At 52.9% G+C, this 10,473-nt stretch overlaps 1 pseudogene; it reads left to right on the plus strand.

Annotated features, from left to right (window-relative positions):
* The first annotated feature begins 3,436 nt into the window (after positions 1 to 3,436).
* Positions 3,437 to 10,248, plus strand: LOC121835249 (annotated as a pseudogene).
* The last annotated feature ends 225 nt before the right edge of the window (positions 10,249 to 10,473 follow it).

Below are 10,473 nucleotides of genomic sequence, written 5' to 3' on the forward strand. Positions count from 1 at the left end.
AACTCACCCGTATGTCCTGTTCTCACAGGCTTTGCTGTGTTATGCGCCTGCAGCAGCGCACGCCTCAAACACCAGCTTGGTCGTCGGAAGCGCCGACTGTTATCGCAAGTTACAACCAGGATTCTTCGATGGATCGGCGCATGGGCACTGAACAACTACCCAACGCAGCGGCTACTTAAGGCAACTCGACACCAAGCCATCCTGGGGCGCGGCGAAGCTTTCCAAATGAAGGCAACTCACCCGTATGTACTGTTTTTACAGGCTTTGCTGTGTTATGCGCCTGCACCAGCGCACGCCTCAAACACCAGCTTGGTCGTCGGAAGCGCCGACTGTTATCGCAAGTTACAACCAGGATTCGTCGATGGATCGGCGCATGGGCACGGAACAACTACCCAACGCAGCGGCTACTTAAGGCAACTGAACAACAAGCCATCCTGCGGGCACGGCGAAGCTTTCCAAATGAAGGCAACTCACCCGTATGTCCTGTTCTCACAGGCTTTGCTGTGTTATGCGCTTGCAGCAGCGCACGCCTCAAACACCAGCTTGGTCGTCGGAAGCGCCGACTGTTATCGCAAGTTACAACCAGGATTCTTCGATGGATCGGCGCATGGGCACGGAACAACTACCCAACGCAGCGGCTACTTAAGGCAACTCGACACCAAGCCATCCTGTGGGCACGGCGAAGCTTTCCAAATGAAGGCAACTCACCCGTATGTTCCGTTTTACAGGCTTTGCTGTGTTATGCGCCTGCAGCAGCGCACGCCTCAAACACCAGCTTGGTCGCAGGAAGCGCCGACTGTTATCGCAAGTTACAACCAGGATTCTTCGATGGATCGGCGCATGGGCACGGAACAACTACCCAACGCAGCGGCTACTTAAGGCAACTCGACACCAAGCCATCCTGTGGGCACGGCGAAGCTTTCCAAATGAAGGCAACTCACCCGTATGTACTGTTCTCACAGGCTTTGCTGTGTTATGCGCCTGCAGCAGCGCACGCCTCAAACACCAGCTTGGTCGTCGGAAGCGCCGACTGTTATCGCAAGTTACAACCAGGATTCTTCGATGGATCGGCGCATGGGCACGGAACAACTACCCAACGCAGCGGCTACTTAAGGCAACTCGACACCAAGCCATCCTGTGGGCACGGCGAAGCTTTCCAAATGAAGGCAACTCACCCGTATGTACTGTTTTTACAGGCTTCGCTGTGTTATGCGCGTGCAGCAGCGCACGCCTCAAACACCAGCTTGGTCGTCGGAAGCGCCGACTGTTATTGCAAGTTACAACCAGGGTTCTTCGATGGATCGGCGCATGGGCACGGAACAACTACCCAACGCAGCGGCTACTTAAGGCAACTCGACACCAAGCCATCCTGTGGGCACGGCGAAGCTTTCCAAATGAAGGCAACTCACCCGTATGTACTGTTTTTACAGGCTTTGCTGTGTTATGCGCCTGCAGCAGCGCACGCCTCAAACACCTGCTTGGTCGCCGGATGCGCCGACTGTTATCGCAAGTTACAACCAGGATTCTTCGATGGATCGGCGCATGGGCACGGAACAACTACCCAACGCAGCGGCTACTTAAGGCAACTCGACACCAAGCCATCCTGTGGGCACGGCGAAGCTTTCCAAATGAAGGCAACTCACCCGTATGTACTGTTTTTACAGGCTTCGCTGTGTTATGCGCCTGCAGCAGCGCACGCCTCAAACACCAGCTTGGTCGTCGGAAGCGCCGACTGTTATCGCAAGTTACAACCAGGATTCTTCGATGGATCGGCGCATGGGCACGGAACAACTACCCAACGCAGCGGCTACTTAAGGCAACTCGACACCAAGCCATCCTGTGGGCACGGCGAAGCTTTCCAAATGAAGGCAACTCACCCGTATGTAGTGTTTTTACAGGCTTTGCTGTGTTATGCGCCTGCAGCAGCGCACGCCTGAAACACCAGCTTGGTCGTTTGGACCGCCGACTGTTATCGCAAGTTACAACCAGGATTCTACGATGGATCGGCACATGGGCACGGAACAACCACCCAACGCAGCGGCTACTTAAGGCAACTCGACGCCAAGCCATCCTGTGGGCACGGCGAAGCTTTCCAAAGGAAGTCAACTCACCCGTATGTACTGTTTTACAGGCTTTGCTGTGTTATGCGCCTGCAGCAGCGCACGCCTCAAACACCAGCTTGGTCGTCGGAAGCGCCGACTGTTATCGCAAGTTACAACCAGGATTCTTCGATGGATCGGCGCATGGGCACGGAACAACTACCCAACGCAGCGGCTACTTAAGGCAACTCGACACCAAGCCATCCTGTGGGTACGGCGAAGCTTTTCAAATGAAGGCAACTCACCCGTATGTCCTGTTCTCCCAAGCTTTGCTGTGTTATGCGCCTGCAGCAGCGCACGCCTCAAACACCAGCTGGGTCGTCGGAAGCGCCGACTGTTATCGCAAGTTACAACCAGGATTCTACGATGGATCGGCACATGGGCACGGAACAACCACCCAACGCAGCGGCTACTTAAGGCAACTCGACACCAAGCCATCCTGTGGGCACGGCGAAGCTTTCCAAATGAAGGCAACTCACCCGTATGTACTGTTTTTACAGGCTTTGCTGTGTTATGCGCCTGCACCAGCGCACGCCTCAAACACCAGCTTGGTCGTCGGAAGCGCCGACTGTTATCGCAAGTTACAACCAGGATTCTTCGATGGATCGGCGCATGGGCACGGAACAACTACCCAACGCAGCGGCTACTTAAGGCAACTCGACACCAAGCCATCCTGTGGGCACGGCGAAGCTTTCCAAATGAAGGCAACTCACCCGTATGTCCTGTTCTCACAGGCTTTGCTGTGTTATGCGCCTGCAGCAGCGCACGCCTCAAACACCAGCTTGGTCGTCGGAAGCGCCGACTGTTATCGCAAGTTACAACCAGGATTCTTCGATGGATCGGCGCATGGGCACGGAACAACTACCCAACTCAGCGGCTACTTAAGGCAACTCGACACCAAGCCATCCTGTGGGCACTGCGAAGCTTTCCAAATGAAGGCAACTCACCCGTATGTACTGTTTTTACAGGCTTTGCTGTGTTATGCGCCTGCAGCAGCGCACGCCTCAAACACCAGCTTGGTCGTCGGAAGCGCCGACTGTTATCGCAAGTTACAACCAGGATTCTTCGATGGATCGGCGCATGGGCACGGAACAACTACCCAACGCAGCGGCTACTTAAGGCAACTCGACACCAAGCCATCCTGTGGGCACGGCGAAGCTTTCCAAATGAAGGCAACTGACCCGTATGTATTGTTTTTACAGGCTTTGCTGTGTTCTGCGCCTGCAGCAGCGCACGCCTCAAACACCAGCTTGGTCGTCGGGACCGCCGACTGTGATCGCAAGTTACAACCAGGATTCGTCGATGGATCGGCGCATGGGCACGGAACGACTACCCAACGCAGCGGCTACTTAAGGCAACTGAACAACAAGCCATCCTGCGGGCACGGCGAAGCTTTCCAAATGAAGGCAACTCACCCGTATGTCCTGTTCTCACAGGCTTTGCTGTGTTATGCGCTTGCAGCAGCGCACGCCTCAAACACCAGCTTGGTCGTCGGAAGCGCCGACTGTTATCGCAAGTTACAACCAGGATTCTTCGATGGATCGGCGCATGGGCACGGAACAACTACCCAACGCAGCGGCTACTTAAGGCAACTCGACACCAAGCCATCCTGTGGGCACGGCGAAGCTTTCCAAATGAAGGCAACTCACCCGTATGTTCCGTTTTACAGGCTTTGCTGTGTTATGCGCCTGCAGCAGCGCACGCCTCAAACACCAGCTTGGTCGCAGGAAGCGCCGACTGTTATCGCAAGTTACAACCAGGATTCTTCGATGGATCGGCGCATGGGCACGGAACAACTACCCAACGCAGCGGCTACTTAAGGCAACTCGACACCAAGCCATCCTGTGGGCACGGCGAAGCTTTCCAAATGAAGGCAACTCACCCGTATGTACTGTTCTCACAGGCTTTGCTGTGTTATGCGCCTGCAGCAGCGCACGCCTCAAACACCAGCTTGGTCGTCGGAAGCGCCGACTGTTATCGCAAGTTACAACCAGGATTCTTCGATGGATCGGCGCATGGGCACGGAACAACTACCCAACGCAGCGGCTACTTAAGGCAACTCGACACCAAGCCATCCTGTGGGCACGGCGAAGCTTTCCAAATGAAGGCAACTCACCCGTATGTACTGTTTTTACAGGCTTCGCTGTGTTATGCGCGTGCAGCAGCGCACGCCTCAAACACCAGCTTGGTCGTCGGAAGCGCCGACTGTTATTGCAAGTTACAACCAGGGTTCTTCGATGGATCGGCGCATGGGCACGGAACAACTACCCAACGCAGCGGCTACTTAAGGCAACTCGACACCAAGCCATCCTGTGGGCACGGCGAAGCTTTCCAAATGAAGGCAACTCACCCGTATGTACTGTTTTTACAGGCTTTGCTGTGTTATGCGCCTGCAGCAGCGCACGCCTCAAACACCTGCTTGGTCGCCGGATGCGCCGACTGTTATCGCAAGTTACAACCAGGATTCTTCGATGGATCGGCGCATGGGCACGGAACAACTACCCAACGCAGCGGCTACTTAAGGCAACTCGACACCAAGCCATCCTGTGGGCACGGCGAAGCTTTCCAAATGAAGGCAACTCACCCGTATGTACTGTTTTTACAGGCTTCGCTGTGTTATGCGCCTGCAGCAGCGCACGCCTCAAACACCAGCTTGGTCGTCGGAAGCGCCGACTGTTATCGCAAGTTACAACCAGGATTCTTCGATGGATCGGCGCATGGGCACGGAACAACTACCCAACGCAGCGGCTACTTAAGGCAACTCGACACCAAGCCATCCTGTGGGCACGGCGAAGCTTTCCAAATGAAGGCAACTCACCCGTATGTAGTGTTTTTACAGGCTTTGCTGTGTTATGCGCCTGCAGCAGCGCACGCCTGAAACACCAGCTTGGTCGTTTGGACCGCCGACTGTTATCGCAAGTTACAACCAGGATTCTACGATGGATCGGCACATGGGCACGGAACAACCACCCAACGCAGCGGCTACTTAAGGCAACTCGACGCCAAGCCATCCTGTGGGCACGGCGAAGCTTTCCAAAGGAAGTCAACTCACCCGTATGTACTGTTTTACAGGCTTTGCTGTGTTATGCGCCTGCAGCAGCGCACGCCTCAAACACCAGCTTGGTCGTCGGAAGCGCCGACTGTTATCGCAAGTTACAACCAGGATTCTTCGATGGATCGGCGCATGGGCACGGAACAACTACCCAACGCAGCGGCTACTTAAGGCAACTCGACACCAAGCCATCCTGTGGGTACGGCGAAGCTTTTCAAATGAAGGCAACTCACCCGTATGTCCTGTTCTCCCAAGCTTTGCTGTGTTATGCGCCTGCAGCAGCGCACGCCTCAAACACCAGCTGGGTCGTCGGAAGCGCCGACTGTTATCGCAAGTTACAACCAGGATTCTACGATGGATCGGCACATGGGCACGGAACAACCACCCAACGCAGCGGCTACTTAAGGCAACTCGACACCAAGCCATCCTGTGGGCACGGCGAAGCTTTCCAAATGAAGGCAACTCACCCGTATGTACTGTTTTTACAGGCTTTGCTGTGTTATGCGCCTGCACCAGCGCACGCCTCAAACACCAGCTTGGTCGTCGGAAGCGCCGACTGTTATCGCAAGTTACAACCAGGATTCTTCGATGGATCGGCGCATGGGCACGGAACAACTACCCAACGCAGCGGCTACTTAAGGCAACTCGACACCAAGCCATCCTGTGGGCACGGCGAAGCTTTCCAAATGAAGGCAACTCACCCGTATGTCCTGTTCTCACAGGCTTTGCTGTGTTATGCGCCTGCAGCAGCGCACGCCTCAAACACCAGCTTGGTCGTCGGAAGCGCCGACTGTTATCGCAAGTTACAACCAGGATTCTTCGATGGATCGGCGCATGGGCACGGAACAACTACCCAACTCAGCGGCTACTTAAGGCAACTCGACACCAAGCCATCCTGTGGGCACTGCGAAGCTTTCCAAATGAAGGCAACTCACCCGTATGTACTGTTTTTACAGGCTTTGCTGTGTTATGCGCCTGCAGCAGCGCACGCCTCAAACACCAGCTTGGTCGTCGGAAGCGCCGACTGTTATCGCAAGTTACAACCAGGATTCTTCGATGGATCGGCGCATGGGCACGGAACAACTACCCAACGCAGCGGCTACTTAAGGCAACTCGACACCAAGCCATCCTGTGGGCACGGCGAAGCTTTCCAAATGAAGGCAACTGACCCGTATGTATTGTTTTTACAGGCTTTGCTGTGTTCTGCGCCTGCAGCAGCGCACGCCTCAAACACCAGCTTGGTCGTCGGGACCGCCGACTGTGATCGCAAGTTACAACCAGGATTCTACGATGGATCGGCACATGGGCACGGAACAACCACCCAACGCAGCGGCTACTTAAGGCAACTTGACACCAAGCCATCCTGTGGGCACGGCGAAGCTTTCCAAATGAAGGCAACTCACCCGTATGTACTGTTTTACAGGCTTTGCTGTGTTATGCGCCTGCAGCAGCGCACGCCTCAAACACCAGCTTGGTCGTCGGAAGCGCCGACTGTTATCGCAAGTTACAACCAGGATTCTTCGATGGATCGGCGCATGGGCACGGAACAACCACCCAACGCAGCGGCTACTTAAGGCAACTCGCCACCAAGCCATCCTGTGGGCACGGCAAAGCTTTCCAAATGAAGGCAACTCACCCGTATGTCCTGTTCTCACAGGCTTTCCTGTGTTATGCGCCTGCACCAGCGCACGCCTCAAACACCAGCTTGGTCGTCGGAAGCGCCGACTGTTATCGCAAGTTACAACCAGGATTCTTCGATGGATCGGCGCATGGGCACGGAACAACCACCCAACGCAGCGGCTACTTAAGGCAACTCGACACGAAGCCATCCTGTGGGCACGGCGAAGCTTTCCAAATGAAGGCAACTCACCCGTATGTCCTGTTCTCACAGGCTTTGCTGTGTTATGCGCCTGCACCAGCGCACGCCTCAAACACCAGCTTGGTCGTCGGAAGCGCCGACTGTTATCGCAAGTTACAACCAGGATTCTACGATGGATCGGCACATGGGCACGGAACAACCACCCAACGCAGCGGCTACTTAAGGCAACTCGACACCAAGCCATCCTGTGGGCACGGCGAAGCTTTCCAAATGAAGGCAACTCACCCGTATGTCCTGTTCTCACAGGCTTTGCTGTGTTATGCGCCTGCAGCAGCGCACGCCTCAACCACCAGCTTGGTCGTCGGAAGCGCCGACTGTTATCGCAAGTTACAACCAGGATTCTTCGATGGATCGGCACATGGGCACGGAACAACTACCCAACGCAGCGGCTACTTAAGGCAACTCGACACCAAGCCATCCTGTGGGCACGGCGAAGCTTTCCAAATGAAGGCAATTCACCAGTATGTCCTGTTCTCACAGGCTTTGCTGTGTTATGCGCCTGCAGCAGCGCACGCCTCAAACACCAGCTTGGTCGTCGGAAGCGCCGACTGTTAACGCAAGTTACAACCAGGATTCTTCGATGGATCGGCGCATGGGCACGGAACAACTACCCAACGCAGCGGCTACTTAAGGTAACTCGACACCAAGCCATCCTGTGGGGACGGCGAAGCTTTCCAAATGAAGGCAACTCACCCGTATGTCCTGTTCTCACAGGCTTTGCTGTGTTATGCGCCTGCAGCAGCGCACGCCTCAAACACCAGCTTGGTCGTCGGAAGCGCCGACTGTTTTCGCAAGTTACAACCAGGATTCTTCGATGGATCGGCGCATGGGCACGAAACAACTACCCAACGCAGCGGCTACTTAAGGCAACTCGACACCAAGCCATCCTGTTGGCATGGCGAAGCTTTCCAAATGAAGGCAATTCACCCGTATGTCCTGTTCTCACAGGCTTTGCTGTGTTATGCGCCTGCAGCAGCGCACGCCTCAAACACCAGCTTGGTCGTCGAGAGCGCCGACTGTTATCGCAAATTACAACCAGGATTCTTCAATGGATCGGCGCATGGGCAAGGAACAACTACCCAACGCAGCGGCTATTTAAGGCAACTCGACACCAAGCCATCCTGTGGTCACGGGGAAGCTTTCCAAGTGAAGGCAATTCACCCGTATGTCCTGTTCTCACAGGCTTTGCTGTGTTATGCGCCTGCAGCAGCGCACGCCTCAAACACCAGCTTGGTCGTCGGGAGTGCCGACTGTTATCGCAAGTTACAACCAGGATTCTTCAGTGGATCGGCGCATGGGCACGGAAAAACTATTCAACGCAGCGGCTACTTAAGGCCACTCGTCACCAAGCCATCCTGTGGGCACGGCGAAGCATTCCAAATCAAGGCAACTCACCATTGTGTCATGTTCTTATAGGTTAGTAGATATGGAAAATGCTATAGAAGTGACAATAGGTTTATTGTTGTTCTGCCGTGCCTCAGAGTCTGTGCGGAAAGTGTGTTGCAATGTGTTTCAATGCTTTTGATACTTGCTGCGGACGTAGAATCCATCCTCGGGCCTGACTCAATCGAAGAAATGTTGGGAAAGCTTTTGGAGGGGCAGAAAACAATCAGCGAGGATATCAAAGAAATCAAAGCCACCCAGACATCCTTTTCTAAGCAACTGAACACGGTTACTACGTCGAGTATGAGGGTTTCTCTGCTGAAGTCATGCCACCATAGGTGTGAGGACAGTCTATTGTTTCAGGTACCGAGGCTGAGATCGGCGGGATACCCTTTGACGTTAGTAGTGGGTGTGGCAGAGTCCCTCATAAAGGTGTTTAAGGGCCGACCCACTCCTAGGATTAGACAAAACCGACAATAAGACCGGTGGTGGTGCCTTATGCCCACGCCCTTTCTCATCAGGTCAAGCGAGTGGCGCACAAGTATAACGTGCCAGTGGTGTTTTCTGCACCCCAGAAGTTGTCACGACTGTGCTCTGTCGTTACCCAAGGGAGTACCAGTGATTTTCAATGTGATGTCAACCACCGCACTCCTTTTGTACCATGCGCACTAGAGTTTGTGTATCAGATCCCTTTCTCGTGTGGTAGGGTGTACATTGGACAAACGGGGAAGTCCGTGAACATGAGGGCCGAGGGAGCAATCCCTTTCTCTTCGTTCCTACCCCGCTGGCCACTTAGCGGTAGACTGCAGTAGGTGCGGCTGCGCACCTATATTTAATGACTTGATGATCTTGGCGCGTAATAAAAGTAAGACCACCAGAGAGATTGAAAAGGCATTTTTCATTTTATCAAAGAGGAAGGGGAATGTGTGAGCGCACCGTCGGTGCACTTCGGGGATGATGAAGTCCTTTTTATCAAGGAGAATGGCAGACACGTGTGAGGGTGATGACGTTGTAGAAATCTTGTCGGTTGGGTTGTATTTTTGTTTCTTGCTTGGTTCTTTCCTATGCTCCCTGTGTTTATTTTTCTGTTTCGCCTGAAAATTAAACTTTAGTTGATAGCGCTTGATCCGTGCACTTCTTTCACTCGTCCCTTGTCAAATTTTTTTGCGCTGTTTTCACGTTTGAAGATGTTCAACCAACTCGCCCAACTTACCGCCCTGTTGACCACTGTCAACGGAAATATATTAGAGATAGAAGTCACGTTAAAGAGTGTGCAGAATAATGAAAAAAAGATTGAGCGACTTTAAGAGGCGCTAAAAACCATGGAATCGGTTATTCGTTTGCAACAAGAAAAACTAAATGACTTAGAAGATCGAAATCGCCGAAACAATCTTATTGTATTCGGCATTCCAGAAAGCGCCAACGAGACAAACGACTAGATAAAGAGAAAAGTTTTGGTTGGCGTTTTTGGGGAGTGCCTCGGTGTGAAACTAAGCACAGTTGAAAGAATACACAGACTTGGAAAGAGACGCGAAAATAAGATTCGTCCACTCATCCTGAGGCTTTTTGACTCCAACGAAAAAATAGACATATTCAAGAATTGTAAAAAAACTGAAAGGGAGCAATATATCAGTTTCAAATAATTTCTCTGAAGCTACATTACGAAAACAAAAACTTTTGTGGGAGAGTGTGAAAATAGAAAAAGACAGGGGTCCGAGGGTAAGGCTTGTACATGACAAGATTCTGGTAATGACGCAACATGTGTCTGGGACGACGAGAGTGCGTGCAGAGTTAGACTGGACAAGGAAAAGGCAAACGAAAATAAAATCGTATGACAATGCGAACAAAGAACTAGGGACTTTACTTTGATCAATATCGATCATCGCAGTCTTGTAAATAAGTTAGCTCAATTTGAACATCTCCTTACCTACCACAATCTTGATGCAGTTATCGTTACGGAAACTTGGTTACAGCCGGAGATAAAAGATTCTGAAATAATTCCTCCTGGTTACAAAATTATCCGTAAAAACCACGATGAACGTGGGGGCGGTGTTGCAATT

The sequence above is a fragment of the Ixodes scapularis genome, unplaced genomic scaffold, assembly GCF_016920785.2.
Source record: "Ixodes scapularis isolate PalLabHiFi unplaced genomic scaffold, ASM1692078v2 PGA_scaffold12__126_contigs__length_90152505, whole genome shotgun sequence".
Lineage (NCBI taxonomy): Eukaryota > Metazoa > Arthropoda > Arachnida > Ixodida > Ixodidae > Ixodes > Ixodes scapularis.